Genomic DNA, 16,650 nt, shown 5'->3' with positions numbered 1-16,650 from the left:
AACAGTGCTGCATTGAACATTGGAGTGCATGTATCTTTTTGAATTATGGTTTTCTCTCGGTACATGCCCAGGAGTGGGATTGCTGGATCATGTGGTAGCTCTATTTTTAGTAGTTTAAGGAACCTTCATACTGTTCTCCATAGTGGTTGTACCAATTTATATTCCCACCAACAGTGTAGGAGGATTCCCTTTTCTCCACACCCTCTCCAGCATTTATTGTTTGTAGACTTTTTTATGATGTCCATTCTGACTAGTGTGAGGTGATACCTCATTGTAGTTTTGATTTGCATTTCTCTAATAATTAGTGATGTTGAGCAGCTTTTCATGTGCCTCTTGGCCATCTGTATGTCTTCTTTGGAGAAATGTCTATTTAGGTCTGCCCACTTTTTGATTGGGTTGTTTGTTCTTTTAATATTGAGCTGCATGAGCTATTTGTATGTTTTGGAGATTAATCCCTTGTCAGTCATTTCATTTGCAAATATTTTCTCCCATTGTGAAGGTTGCCTTTTTGTTTTGTTTATGGTTTCCTATGCTGTACAAAAGCTTTTAAGTTTAAATAGTTCCCATTTGTTTTTCTTTTTTTATTTTTGTTACTCTAGGAGGTGGATCCAAAAAGATATTGCTGCAATTTATGTCAAAAAGTGTTCTGCCTACATTTTCCACTAAGAGTTTTATAGTACCCAGTCTTATATTTAGGTCTTTAATCCATTTTGAGTTTATTTTTGCATATGGTGTTAGAGAATGTTCTAACTTCATTCTTTTGCATGTAGCTGTCCAGTTTTCCCAGCACCACTTAATTTTCTCCGCTTTATATTCTTGCCTCCTTTATTGTAGATTAATTGACTGTAGGTGTGTGGGTTTATATATGGACTTTCTGTCCTGTTCCATTGATCTATATTTCTGCTTTTGTGCCAGTACCATGCAGTTTTGATTACTGTAGCTTTGTAGGATAGTATGAAGTCAGGGAGCCTGATCCCTCCAGCTCTGTTTTTCTTTCTCAGGATTGCTTTGGCTATTTGTGGTCTTTTGCATTGCAATACAAATTTTAAAATTTTTGTTCTATTTCTGTGAAAAATGCCATTAGTAACTTTATAGGGATTGCATTGAATCTGTAGATCTCCTTGGATAGTAGAGTCATTTTGACAATATTCATTCTTCCAATCCAAGAACATGGTATATCTTTCCATCTGTTTGTGTAATCTTTGATTTCTTTCATCAACATCTTATAATTTTCAGAGTATAGGTCTTTTGTCTCCTTAAGTAAGTTTATTCCTAGGTATTTTATTCTTTTTGATGTGATGGTAAATGGGATTGTTCCCTTAATTTCTCTTTCTGATCTTTCACTGTTAGTGTATAGAAATACAAGAGGTTTCTTTTTTAAAATTTTTATTGGAGTATAGTTGATTTACAATGTTGTGTTAGTTTCTGCTGTACAGCAAAGTGAATTAGTTATACATATACATATATCCACTATTTTTTAGATTCTTTTCCCATATAGGTCATTAAAGTATTGAGTAGAGTTCCCTGTGCTATATAGCAGGTCCTCATTAGTTATCTATTTTATATATAGTAGTGTGTATATGTCAGTCCCAATCTTCCAACTTATCCCTCCTCCCCCTTTCCTCCCTGTTAACCATAAGACTTTTTTCTACATCTGTGACTCTATTTCTGTGGAGAACAGTATGGAGATTCCTTAAAAAACTAAAAATAGAGCTACCACATGATCCAGCAATCCAACTCCTGGGCATATACCCAGAGAAAACCATAATTTGAAAAGATACATGTACCCCAATGTTCATTGCAACACTGTTTACAATAGCCAAGACATGGAAGCAACGTAAATGTCCACTGACAGACAAATGGTTAAAGAAGATGTGGTATGTATATATAATATAATATTACTTAGCCATGAAAAAGAATGAAATAATGCTATTTGAAGCAACATGGATGGACCTAGAGATTGTCATACTGAGTGAAGTAAATCAGACACATAAAGACAAATATCATATGGTATCACTTATATATGGAATCTTTAAAAAATGTTACAAATGAACTTATTTACAAAACAGAAATAAAGGCACAGTTGTAGAGATTTCTATGTATTAACTTTATATCCTGCAACTTTACTGAATTCATTGATGAGTTCTAGTAGTTTTCTGGTAGCATCTTTAGGATTTTCTGTGTATAGTATCATGTCCTCTGCAAACAGGGACAATTTTACTTCTTCTTTTCCAATATGGATTTCTTTTAGTTGCTTTTAAATATCACAGAATTCTTTCCTGAATTTCGAATGAGTTCTCTCCTTCTAAGGGCAGATGAACATAACAGAGTTTAAAAAGAAAAATCCTATCTTGATCCAGTTTTGAGATCCCGGCTACCGGTGAGTCAGTCCCCCTCCTTGAGCAGCTGATTAATCAGCTTTCCTTATCGGGTTCTTACACTGTGGGCCACTAGGCCACTATGCACCAGCCCTAATTACCCAGAGGCCAGGTATCAGATCATTAACCCCTATGCCCTCGAGTCCACAGAATCATTTAAATTAGCCAATCCACAGGGAGTCCAGGAAAGCTAGCTAACCACATGGCATTTGCCATACACAAGCTGCCCTCTCTAGCTTCAGCTTGCTGTTATCCTGTCCTGGGTGAAACCCCCTCTATGACCTTGTCTGACAGCCTTCTCTCATTTGGAACCGTAAGTTATATAGGGTTCTGCCTTTCACCTATTCTGTCCACGTGTCGGTGTGTTGTATCCCACCATCAAAGATTCTTTAAGTCTTATAAAACAGCCCTTTGTATCATCCACCTATCCTTCCATACCACAAACATTTAATGCCTATTCACTATGGGCAAGCCCTATGGCAGGCCACAGAGATGATTATGGTGGTCCCTGTACCTGAAGGCTATTGAAGATGCAGATTTCTCTCCTACACTGAGCCTCTGCATATTGTCAAGTGTTTCCTCCCCTCACCTGACTTTTTTTTTTTTATCATTTGTTGCTGAAATTAATAGTTCTTCACTGCTTTTGCACAACCCAATCAAGGTAGCTAGAAATCTGTGTGCGTATGAATTTTAGAAATGAGACATTCCATTTGCATTTATACGGATATAATTTGCCACGCTACTGATTGGATATACTCTTTTAAATGCTATGGCCACTTGAAGACCTTGACTATTGCCAACAGTTTTCTTCAAGATACCTTTGACACATGAACTACTAAGGAGAAGAAAATACAGAAAACCTTTTGTAGTTGACATGGCGAACCAGCTATGTAATAAAAGAAATTCAAAAGAGTATGTTGTAAAGAGAGTATATTTTTTCTATCAGAGGCAGCAGGTATAACGTTTATTTGAATGACCAATTCCTTATCTTGCTTTTGTAGGGCAGCCAGAGCCATTTTAGGATGGTGGGAGAGGTCACAAGCCATGTGAAACACATCTCTCGTGGACAGGGAACTGTATGATTCACACTTGAAGTTCTCTGTTTTTAGAAAGGGTTGAAAACGCTTTGACTTCAGGAGTACTGGAGGTGTTAGGAGCTGCCTGGCATTTTGGCTGTGTTTTCTATGACGAATATGTATGTGTGACTGCCTGGGGAAAATCCACACACAACAGAACCTGAAGAAAATAACATTGGGTGATATATTGCCCCTTACCATAAGTCATATCATATGCAATGTAAACAGAGTGAAATAATTTGCTACTTTCCTGGGTTCCATTATGTATATGTGTTTATTTAATCAGAACTAAATGATATTACATGAAGTTCCCCTTGCCCTCCTGAGGAATCCAGATTCAACACTTTCAGCACTGTTCAGTGCTGGAGAGCGAAGAAAGTGTAACCATAGTGATGGAATGGAAATGATTTTCTTTGTTCAGAGGCTTCAATATCCAACAGACATTACAGTTTTCAAGGTCAAAAATATATTAGGATGAGATAAAAATTAAAGAAAAATGTGCTGGCTTAGCTACAAAAGCTAATTTAGTTTATGCATTATAAATTATGTTAAAATGACTAAAATGAGATTTCTCAGCAAGAACTAAATGTGTGGTTTCACAAAACTAATTTCCAAAGATGAACATGATTACAGAATTTAGCTTTAAAAGCTTTTCAGGCCATCAGAGGAAACAGCAAAGCTATCAATTATCAGACTTTAGTGGTGCCTCTGTCAGAAATATAATGGTATTTTTAGCATTCTGCTCAGCGTTTACTAAATTAAGAATGTCTACAAACAAATCAATTAATTGGAACATTATTTAATTAAGTAAAACATGTGATCTGCCAAAGAACCTTAAGCACACAGTTATAACAAACATCCCAATAGCCTTCATCTTCTATGGAGGGAAATAGCTGGCCGAGCAATAAAAGGAAGATGGAAGCTATGGAAAATGAACCATTGATAAAACAAGCAAACACAGCCTCATGCTTTTCTGATTCATGCTGTATACTTATGTAATTTTAAAAAGTGCTTGTTTTGAAAATCTGTGATTTCCTGGGAGAAGGTCGATGCTATCTGTCAGTCATTCCAGTCCTATTAGGTGGATATGTGGCATTTGTTTTTTGTAACAGTGCATATATACACATAAAAGCATCTGTATTCTCATGCATGGTACATTTACGTCTCTGGATGCTAGGAAGTTACTGGGTTCCTGATGTTTGTTTCAGTGTTACTGGAAAGCGAAACAGCTCAGATTCAGTAAAAGTTTATTTTAAAACTACTCTAAGTCTCTGCAACAAACCGTCTCATTCAACCTTTTAATAGTCCTGTGAGTTAGGGATCAAGATCCCAGTTATAAATGGGAGAGGGAGGTTCAAAGAGATGAAGTACTTCCCCTGTATTCATACACCTGGTAAGTTGCAGAGTTAGGGTTTAAACCCAAGGCATATGATAATACCAAGTCCCAAACACTTTCTATTATTCCAGAAAATCTTTTCTGCAGGAAAGCCAGCACAGCCCAGCCTGCATGTCAATGGTCTGCACCAGTGAAATTACTACCATTTTGGCAATGAGTCGTTGGAATACATTGCCTCAAATGAGAGGTAGCAGTGATTTGGTTAGGGAAAGAGCAGACTAGCATCAAATACTGCTTGGACAAGTCAAAATATCGAATTGCCTAATCCCACTAGGCATGAGAGAAAAGGCAAGCAACCTATTCACCTACAAACAACCCAGAATAGAATTCTATCCTTATTTGAAGTAATTGCAAACATGGATCAAGGGTTAATGAAGTGTGATGGAGAAAAGTGAGGTGATGACAGTGGGTGTTCAATAGCAATGTTGTGACCTGTTGGAAACTTTGAAATCTGATTTCTTCCTTTTTGCTAATGAAGATTATCTTTTCACATATATCAGAATGGTGAGCTTATGTATTGGGGAACATCTCATGAGCTGTATCAAACATACTTGAAATCATTTTCAGAATCATTTGATCTGAGCAATTACGATTGTCCTACCCAGGTGACTCTTGTCATCCAAGCCAAGTAGGTCTTCTAGTCCTTTGTTCTTTCTTCCCTTGTCTCCTCAGCTCCAGGTGGATCCCCAATATGATTATGTATCTGGGCTTTCTCATCCTGCTGGGTTTATCTTTTCTGAAAATTTCTCAAACATGACATGGATGTAAGTCTGCAAGTCATTGACACCCAATTACCTGAGAATGATAAAGAAACCATGAACATGAAAGTGCTTTCAAATTCTTGTCTCACTAAATATTAATTTTTAAGTCAAAATTTTGTTACTTGTTATTTTTTACATTTTTATTACTAAGCAATAGGTGAAACTTTTAATAAAATGCCATGTGGGAAATTTGTAATGTTTCCACTCAATTCGAAAAATAAAAGAAATTTGATGTTTATCTTCAAACCATAGAGAAGACATCGTATTGCTCATCCCATACCTAATGACTGAGGTGGCATGCTGGATGTACTGGCTGGAGCTACAGAGAAGGACACAGATGGACTTCACTCTTTGCCTGGGATTGACAGCATGTGAGCAAAATGCTTTGCTGTAATTAGGGTAATTTTGTGTGCAATAGGGAAAAACAACCCCTTAAATATCAGTGTGGTATTCAATAGCAAAATATGTCTAGACATGTGAAACCTTCCACACTAAAAGAAGTTATTGAAAAATGATTCATTTTTACATCCTCCACCTGCTGCCTGATTCTTCATCATATTGATTTGTGAAAGAAAAAACTTTTTCCAAATCATAGTACTGAGAAATGTTGCTAATAAGATATGTAGCTTTTAGCTCTCAGTCTTTATTGAGCATCACCCATGTGCTAGATGCTGTTTAGAAAAATCAGGGTAAATGTCTTTATCTTAATAAATCAATTTTCATAAAAATTTTCTTTGTCACTCATATTAGAGTTTAGGATCAACTAGACATGGATGATATTTGATCTTTTTAAGAGCAGGAAATTATGACTTTGGAAATATGCTTTTTATGCAAGGATAGATTAAAGTTGTTTTTCTCTGTCATCTCACTAATCTGGATACTTTAGAGACATTGTTTTAGACATTCTTCTGTATCCATTGTTTTTTTAACCTGTAATTACAAGGATAACAATTAACAGTTCCTTAAACAAATAGTTTGCTTTTCTCACATAGCAGGGACTCAGGATGTAGGTGGCTACTCTTTGTTGTTTGAGCAGCTCAGTGTCAGAGGCAGTGTCTCTGCATTTTTCTTTACCTTTTCCTGATAGTCATTGGATGGTTATTGTTGCTCCAGGCCTCATGCCTATATTCATGCAGGATGTAGAGGGGCAGATGTACTGCTGGAGAAGTAAGCTTCTTTTATCATAAAGCAAAGTTTTCCAGATTACCCCAGCAAACTTCCACTTACAAATCACTGGGTAGAATTCAGGCATATGGCCATTCCTGGCTTCAAATATTCTGAGACATGTTTGGGAATGGATCTTAGATTAGCTCTCCAACAATGCCTGATAACTCTTGCAGCTAACTTTGTGTTTAATGACTAGACTTGATGCTGTGGCTGAGTGAAAACAGCTGTCCATTGAAGCTTTGTTACAAAGGAAAAGGAGGTGGACTTAAGATCAAATCGTCTGGGTTTAAATCTCAACTCTGTAGTTCCTCTGTTGGGATCTTAGGCAAGCCACTTACTTTTATAAGCTTCAGTTTCCACATCTCTAAAAGAAGATAAGAATTCCTTTTTTATAAGTGTGATAAGGATTAAATAAGTAAGATGTCTTAGAATATCAAGTACAGATTTAAATAGAAATTTACTAAATCGTTGTTATATTCATTCTTTCATTCATATATTCTGTTGGTCAATATAAACTTTATTTAAGAGAAGCAATTGAGGAGAGATTATCACTGGTCAAGTTTGCTTCTATGAGGCCAAAGATGCAGTAGTTGTTCACCTCAGGGTCTTATTTCTGAAGGGGTGTGTGTGTGTGTGTGTGTGTGTGTGTGTGTGTGTGTGTGTGGTTACTCTAGAGACAAGGACGGAGGGAGGAAGGAAATTAACTTTTTTTGAACACCTCTTAACCTGCCTCTCTTATCGTCGTATCATTTTTTACCTGATAAGCAGACATTTTTCTTTTCTTTTACTTTAAACTAGGCTATTAAACTAAAAGCAGAATGGCGTGACCTCTCATATTTCTAAGTTGCCCATATTGTGCAGTTTTTCCATCTCATTCACTCTTTTATTTCCCTGGGAACCCATCACAAGTCCCTGGAGGCTACACAGAAAGACAGTTTTGTTAAATACTGCTCAGGGTCGCACACCAAATCTTTCCTTCCTTTCAACCTCCAACTAATATTCCACAAATAGATTGGTACCCAATTATCTCTCTCTGAGAGTATATTTCTTTCCTATCTAGAACTCCTCTATCCAGTTCCATCCAGAGATAAAAAATAGCCATTACTCAATACTAATTTGGAGTCTGAACTTCAGGAAATGTTGTCCACTTCTTCAAGTATTGCCTCTTCTCTGAAGTTCATTGTGCTGTCTTTGCTGCCCTGCTGGTCTGTCCAGATGTAGCCAACATAGCATATCCACAGTTTGCTGTGGGTTTATTCCTGAGGCCTGTGATCTGGGAACCTTGCTGCATATGGGTTATATAACACTGTGTCATATGCAGTGATTTCTAAATATGAACATGTGACCATATGAACAAAAATATGTCTTCTGAATAAGAAAACATGATCTCTTTGTTCTTCCCTCTATCCATATATCCATCCTTCCCTCCCTTCCTCCATCCTTGTTTGTCTCTGTCCTCTCCCTCCCCCTCTCCCCATCTCTCTCATATCTGGGTAATCTACGGAAGGGGGCACTCTGAGAAATGACTAGTAGTCTGTGTGTAACACACTGATGTGTTACAGATTGAGAATTTATCTCTCCTGAAGAATGGTACATGGAATCTAACCAGTCATTGAATGGTTGCTAGAGATGCTCTGCTCAGTCTCTGTAAATAGATGAAAACAGGCATGAGGAAGATGAGTAGGGCTAAGTATTGACTCCAGACTTTCCTCTAGAGGGAGCTGATGGTCAGCCAAGAGAAAACCAACAGTGAGATTAGTCAAAAGCTAGTGAGGAGGGAGGGAGACGCAAGAGGGAGGAGATATGGGGATGTATGTATATGTATAGTTGATTCGCTTTGTTATAAAGCAGAAACTAACGCACCACTGTAAAGCAATTATACTCCAATAAAGATGTTTAAAAAAAAAAAAAGCTAGTGAGGAAGCTTTGAACGTGGGCAATATCACAATGCTGGGTGGGGCTGAGCAATTAATCCTATAAGCCTGTGGACTTAAAAAACATTGGAAACTCTCAGTATAATATCAGAGCCATCTTAATGCTATTTGCCCATGCTATAGTGCTAAAACCTTGATTTCCTCCCTGGAGACTAATTGAAAGATTTTATGAACTTTGAGCCACCCACCCATTCTTCTATCCCCCTCCCATTAAATATTTGCTGAGCTTATATTATGTGCTTAATGCTGTGCCAGATATTGGGGACGCAGAATTAAATTGTCATTGTCCCTAACCTCAAGGAAATAATGAAGCAGATAGTTACAATTTAGTGCAAAAGTGCTAATTTGAAAATATGTGTGTGATATGATAGTAGGGAATAAAGTATATGGGGGATTAGCATGAAGAATTGAAATGTGTATATGGTCAATCTACCTATAGCCATCTCAGAAAACTAGGGAACAGGCTGACAAGGCATGAAAGAGGACCATCATAAAATCCCTTGAGTCAGGGGCTCCCCGTCACCTACCATCTAAACTCTTTGCCTGGTACTCAAAGCTCAACATTTAATTGTTGGCTTGCAATACCCACTGGTGGTTCCCAGAACATGTCTTGTTATTTTACATATTCACTTCATTGTATATGTTGTTTCTCCCCATTGATATCTTCTCCTCTTTCACTCTACCCTCTTTTGTCCACCTGCTTTCAAGAACTTGCTACCCTAGGATTTTAGACTGACTTCATTTTCAGTAGGTATCAGCTCAGTTATCACTGATTCAGAGATGTCTTCCCTTTTAAAATCTAAAGTGGCAACGCCATCCACATTCACCATCACATCATTCTTTCTTATTTTCCTCATGGCACTTTTCTATATCTGAGTTTGTACTTCATTTATTTGTTTACCATCTATGTCCACCTTGATTAACAAGTAAACTTCCTGAGACAGAGGCGTTGACAATCTTATTCACTGCTGTGTTTTCAGGGTCTAGAATCAAGCCTGGTAAATAATAAGTGCTTAATCAATATTTGTTGAATTGATGAAATAATTAATTAATAGACCATCGTTTTCCATTGGAGTACATGCCTCTTGGGAGAAGGGGTCATCAGTTTTCATCTGTGTGTTCTATATACACTCTTTGGCACATCATAGATGCTCAGTAAATAATTATTGAGTGAATGAAGGGGGACCAAGGAAGTTTTTGCAGATGACTCCAGGGCTGGAGCTAAGGTGTTAATACTGAAGTTCTTTTTGGAACATGAGCTATCTGCTCAGCTAGGACAGTTCCAGAGTGATTGCTTCTCCAATTGGAGCATGACTACTGACCTGAGACTGCCTCAGTTGACAAATTAAACTTGCTAGCCCTGAGCATAAGAATAGCCTTTGCAAACTCAAATGGCTGGGGAGGTGGCGGGGAGAGGACAACCATCATACAGCCCTTTGATTTCCCATAGTCTTGGTTTCTGCAGCAATTATGGAATTGTGGGAGTCTTAGGACCTATGTTAAACATGGCAAAATTCAAATGAGTAGTATCAAAATGCCAGAATACTTGCCAAAAGTTGTTCACTTTGCTTGATGTCCTAAAAAGCAGAGTCAATATATAGTGTCCCCAGTTTGCATGCACATTTCTTACTTTTAAAAAATAAATTTCTTGTAAAATGTAAGACGTTTTAACCTTGCTGAGGAGTTTGCCTGTGGCTACATGGAAATTTTAAGATGCAATTGCTTGAGCAAAAAGTTACAATATTTAGTAAAAATATAAGTTCGAAAGATGAAGGATATTATTTATCTTATTCAGACCAAAGTCCAAACTGAGTGTTCATGCTGCTTGTAATAATACAGGAATATTCCTGCCTTCATGTATGTATGAATTACTCTGACCAAAGTTTAGAGGAAAACAAAAATCATCCTTGGACTTAGATTCCTTAAAAAATCTTCAGATACAAGGGTAAAATTGTTTGATAAAATTATTAACAATCAAAATGTGTCCTCAAAATAGGTTTGCCCAAAAACATTCTCCATATATGGATTTGATTTGTAACAGGAATCATATAATTTATGTGCCAAGTGGTGTTGAAGAGCCTCTACTTAATTGTATTAGCATGAATAAAATGACTGAAGTCATTGGTGATGGAAAGAAGCGTGATTTAGTATTAGATTTTCTGGTGGAGGAAGCTTCACTGTTTGGCTTTCATTCCTCCATAGGCTCAGGCAGAGGGTGGGTGGTTAGGCAGTCACTTTCTCTCTGAAACATAGCCGGGGTCTGAATCCCTAACTTGAAAAGAAAGTAGTGAAAGTTCTTTCAAGTTAATCACACGTTATGATCTATCAGGACCTTGGAGATATTTTGAAATATTTTATAAATCTGAATGAATCAAATTATCTGGACCTTAATTTATTCAAAACATTGTCTTGAGTCATTTGGAAGGTGAGAATCCTGAATCCTTGCCCTCGATAGGCTTATAATCTGTTGTTGCACATGGGATAATTTGCACATAAAATGTAAACTGTGCAATGAATGGGTCAGTCGTGAAATGACAGAGGAATTAAAAATAATGGCTGACATTTCTAGGTCTCATGCTGAGCAAAATTTAAGAATCGGTCAGTATATCTTAACTTTCCTTTAAACTTTTCACACATATTCCCAGTTGGAGTAGAAATATTGGAAGTAAGGAGCATAATTTCAACCTTTTGAATGATTTGAAATATCTAATGTTTCAATGTATATATTGTTTTAAGTTAAAATAACTGGTTTTTCCACAAGATAATTGTATACTATGAGGATAATTATATTAAAAGAAGTATCTTGGAAAACACTTCCCCCACTCCCTGTACATTCCAATGGCTTCTAGTACTTCTTCCATATCAACTTATAATGACACATCATGAGTGGTTATCTCCCCCACTTGCACATGAGCTGCATAGGGGCTTGTTTGTCTTGTTCTAACAGAGTATTTGATGGAATAGGTGGTAAATAAGTATTCAGTGTCTTAAAGAGCAAATGAATAAACCCTCATATCCTTTATTGTGATACCCTTGGCTTATATTACTGGGTATCTCTAACCACATTGGCTTTGCTTTGGGTTTCTTTGAACATACCAATCTCCTGCCTAAAGCTTCTACAAATATCTTCTGTTTTCTTAGAAAAGTTTCCTTGTTCTCCTTCTCTAGCCTGTCCTCTGTCACCATTACCTCCTCAGAGAGAACTTTTCTGATCACCATGCCTAAAAACCACCATTCTGCTACTATCTCAGGTCCTTTTTTTTTTCCATAATAGCATATATAATGTTATTATTTATTTTCTTTTTTCCCCCCATATCTGCTGTATTGTAATCTTCATGACGTCAGGCAAATGTCTTTAATGTCCACTCCTGCAACTCCCATGCCTAGCACAGTGCTGGATACATAGAAGTCAATAAATATTAGTTAAAGGAATAAATAATGCTCAGTGTAGGACACATTCATTAGCCAAATTTACTAACAAACTGATTAGATAGATAGATTTATGCATAATTTCCTGTGAAAAAGATATAACTCCACTTTTTTTTTCCACTGATCTAGCAATTTGGTGTATTGAGACACCATCGTAGAAAGCCACTTGGATATAATGTATGGTTACAAAGAAACAGAAAAGAGAGCATTTTCTTTAGGACAGAATATTCCATTTGGGAAGGTGAAGTATGTGACAGGAAAGCACCTAGGTTGATAACTTCTCATGGCTTACTGTTTTAGAGTTTTTCATCATCTGAATTCTTCACCTCTTTGTCTCTGTGTCTCTGTGTCTCTCTCTCTCCCTCTCCCCCTCCCTCCCTCCCTCCCTCACACTATTTCCCTCTCTCTCTTCTCTCTCCTCTCTCCTTCACCCTCTCTCAACTGTTTCTTGCTATGAGAATGCTGAAATTCTATATCACACTCATCTGTTTGAATATTCTACTTGCTGGACATTGTTTTTCCTACTTAGGCAAGATTTTTATATTTAAAAATTGTGCCCCACTTAATTCTCTGGCTTCACCCACACTAAAGAAACAGGAGAAAGTGCACCTGCCCACAGAAGTGGACTGGCTTGGGGAATGCTTTATTTCCAATGACCATCTCAGGGATATCATTCTCTTATAATAAGGATGTTGATTCTAAGGATGATTGTAACAACAATAAAATGTAGATGATCACATAACCCACATTTCCCCAAATGACATCAGCCTGAGACCACCAGGCTCACAATAATACCAAGAAACGTTCTTACTCATTGCCCTTCACCAGTATCATTGGAACCTCAGCCGATGCCTCTTCATGACCATCCTCAGGGTATCACTGGGAAGTCTCACTTGCTCTTGACTGGCCATGACAGCCCACTGCTTCAATGTTACAGAGTAGTAATAGTTTGCCCTGACAATATAAGCAATTCCCACTTGTCGTCACCTGGCTTGATATCAGGAGTCAAGCAATGTCAACTCTTTCTGGAATTAGCAAGTCAACCATTTCTTCTCCTCCAGAATCCCCTGTTCCTGTGCTATGGTGGAGAATGCCCCACCCACTCTAACATGTTGCAGAAGTGTATCCATAAATTGTGCTCTCAGTTCCTTAAAATGACTAGTGAAAATTTTAATCTTCTAGATTCCCTAGGATCCTGGTGAAAATTTCCTTTAGGAATAGTCTAGAATAGATCTTCAACCACTCAAAAGGTAGTTCATGGAGCAGTGGTATAGGCATCATCTGAGAGCTTGCTAGAAATGCAGATTCTTGGGCTCTGCCCAAGTCCTGCCAAATCAGAATATGTATTTTAATGTGATTCTCAGGTGATTTGTAGTACATTGAAGTCTGAGAAGCATTGATAGATGATTAGAGCAATTTTTCCTACTTTCTCCTTGGTGAAAGCCACCAAACTAGCTTTTTCATCACCAGCCACCCTCTCTTGCCTCAGTGGTTATGAATAATTGAGTTTCTTAGTGTCTTAAAGGTCTTAGTTCTCTGGACAGCCTTGAGCTCCCAGCAGTGCCTTCCTCATAGGCTTCCCGGATACACACAAACTTGCCTGAACATGCAATAGATCTTTTATGAGCCCTTTGCATTGGAGTTTCAGTCACACAAATTATACCTTAAAAGAGAAATCATAATAACACCAATTATAATACATGCCTTAAATTTCCATTGTACTTTTCTCTTTTTGAAGCATTTGAATTTGCTAGATTCATCGTGTTTCCTAAACAACTGAGTGAAGGGGCTAGAAGTGGTATTATTATACCTATTTTGCTGATGAAGAACTGATGTTACCAAGTCCAAGATCGTACTGCTCTCCACATGACAGGCCAATAAATCGAGAGACAAGTTGTTGGGGCAAGAAATAGCAAATTTAGGTGATGGGGCAAGAAATAGCAGATCGAGATGGTGGACTAGTGTCCCAAAGAACCATCTTACCCAAGTTAAAATTTAGGCTTCTTTTATACTAAAAGGGGAGGGGGAGTGGCTGGTCTTTGCAAACTTCTTGGTGCATGAATCCTTTGTTCTTGCAGCTGTGTAAGTAGGTCTGGTTAAAACGTTCCTGTAAACCTCCAACAAGACAATTGTTGTTTTTTGTTCTGCAACTTTTATCTCTGTATGGATAGAAAAGTGTTATACACTTAAAGGTCAGAGCCTTGAGAATGGGCTATCATGTATATTTCAGGCTATAGGCAACATTGTTTTACAAAGGTGCAGAGCCAGCATGACTAAGCACAGGTAACAGAGCACAAGGGTTAGAGCTAAAAGAACAGATCCAATATGGAGTCAGGTTTGTTCTTCTCTGTCACACTGAGGCTCATAGTGATAAATCTAGTTCCCAGAGAGCATACTTGGCACATCTTTTGACTTCAGTTCTTTCACTGCACAAGCCGAATCAAGTAAAAATGAACATAGGGCAAGTGAGAATGCAATTACGACAAAACGTGGCTGCTGTTTTGAAGATTTAAGTCATCAGGAGAGGTTTAATATTAGCTTTATGGTCCTAAGAACACATCTGCATGACTGGAGAGCTTTTAATGCTAAAATATTTTATTAAACAGAAAAAATTAACTGAGAAAAATATTTCAGAAGAGATATGCTCCTGGAAAACAGCTGAAAGCAATATCACCAACATTTTGACAGTCTTACTTAAGTTAAAGGAGTCGCTATGTTACTTTTATTATCTTTGAAAATGTTAAAGGAATGCCAACTTTGTGTTTGCATCTCTTCAGTTTTTGAACTCAAATGAATTTTATTTCAAATGGGATTGGTTTGGAATGAAATGCTTTATGCCAGCTTTAAAATAAATCCTCAGGTGTAGTCCTAAGACTGCTGTACTCTTTAGTGATGAGGCAAAATGTTGGTTGGAAAGCAAGGCACTCTTTTAAATTCCTACCCAAAGTAAGCATAAGATGAATTGTTTTTTATTTTTTAGATTTTACCTTGCTTTCTCAAGGGGAGATTGATTTGGCACCTTTGGAAAGGACTAAACATACTTTCTTAGGTTTTCTTCAGAACACTTTGTTTACTTTTTGTGTCAAATGTAATAAACCTCCTCCCATCTATGGGAAGGGGTGCTTGACTGCTCGGCAGCACCCAGAGATTTTCTTGGCTGTGAAAAAATAGGAGCCAAAAGACAAGGTGGGTAGTGGCTCAGCTGGGAGATATTTCTTACTGAGCTTTCTCTGCCCTGGATACACTGATGCAAGTATATACGGTTATTCCATTCCAGGCCAGATCTCACTGCCTGCATTACCAGCAAACCCAAGCTCTCTTATGTTTCTGGTTGCCTCAGTCCTATTTGGGTCCTTTCTCTGGACTCTCCCAGTAGCCTGTTGTGGTCCTTAGACGCTCCAGAACTAATGAAGCTTTTTCTTTTCATTTAGTATTTTTTAACACTCATTTCTTTTCCTTTTCCATCTCTCCTCCTTTCTTCTCCTGCTCTTCTTCTTCTTCCTCCTCCTTTTCCCTTCCTCTTTTTGACAATCCTCTACTTCTTTCAGTTTCTCTGTGGTTAATTTTTCATTTTAGATTAATACCAGTCTTTTCTAGTGAAATCGTAGAAGTCTTCAGGATATTAGTTGACAATCTGAAACAATCACTGTAGAAATTTATCTGTTTTACTAGTAGCATAGTTATTTTAATGACATCCCAAGCTTGGATACTGTGTGTCTGAAACTGTATATTACCTGAACCAGCCCACTTCTGGACCAGGTGCTTAGCACCTAATAACAGAGAAGCCACTTGCCCCAGCTCCGTTCATGACAAGAATCTTGTACCTTCTCATCTTTTTGCTACACCTGCTCAATATTTTTTAGCTGCAATTGTCCAATTACTTAAGTTTTATAACTTCTCTCCCTAGTTTTGACTTTAACCTCACCATGTTGGGTCTGTTAATAGACTTAAGTTTCTGTGATTTGGGGTAATTTGTGATTTTCTCTCTGTATGTAACATAATTAAGTGCTGACCCTTGTGACCCAACCCTGGAACTGCTTGATGGGGTTGGTTTTCCATCTCTCCTACCCCAGCCTTCAGAAGTGCTTAACTGACAGAGGCAAGCCTTAAACCCCCTTTTCACAATGAAATTGAGCCAATAATCAATGTTCATTAAATCCTTGCCTAACTGATACAATGAAGGGCAGGGTTACCCCAGATATAATGAATCTGATTTTCTTACAAATTCTTTATCTCTATCTCACTGTTGAATATTTATTTAAATTTATTGAAATTTACATAAGTGAAGAAGGCAACAAAGATGTAGATTACTTTCTCCAATAGGTGTATTCCTGAAATCAGGTGTAAATAGAAGGCCTGTACATGTATTCTTATTAAAATATCTTAGGGGGTATTTGAAGAAAGCTCAGGATAAACCTTTACACAGTAAAAAAAAAAAAAAGAAAAATCCTTGTGTTCTGTATCAGTCAGCACAGGCAGGTTTATGCTACAGTAACAAATAACTCCCCA

General features: G+C 37.5%; 1 long non-coding RNA gene across 1 annotated transcript in view; it reads left to right on the top strand.

The window, feature by feature from the left end:
• Positions 1–5,863: 5,863 nt before the first annotated feature.
• Positions 5,864–16,650, top strand: part of LOC125964715 (uncharacterized) — a 37,590-nt gene continuing 26,803 nt past the window's right edge. The window contains exon 1 of the long non-coding RNA XR_007477951.1: positions 5,864–5,982. This is a non-coding gene — a long non-coding RNA (uncharacterized LOC125964715). The remainder of the gene's footprint in view (positions 5,983–16,650) is intronic.

This window comes from Orcinus orca, chromosome 6 (genome assembly GCF_937001465.1).
Source record: "Orcinus orca chromosome 6, mOrcOrc1.1, whole genome shotgun sequence".
Lineage (NCBI taxonomy): Eukaryota > Metazoa > Chordata > Mammalia > Artiodactyla > Delphinidae > Orcinus > Orcinus orca.
This window is presented reverse-complemented; position numbering and strand designations above follow the sequence as displayed.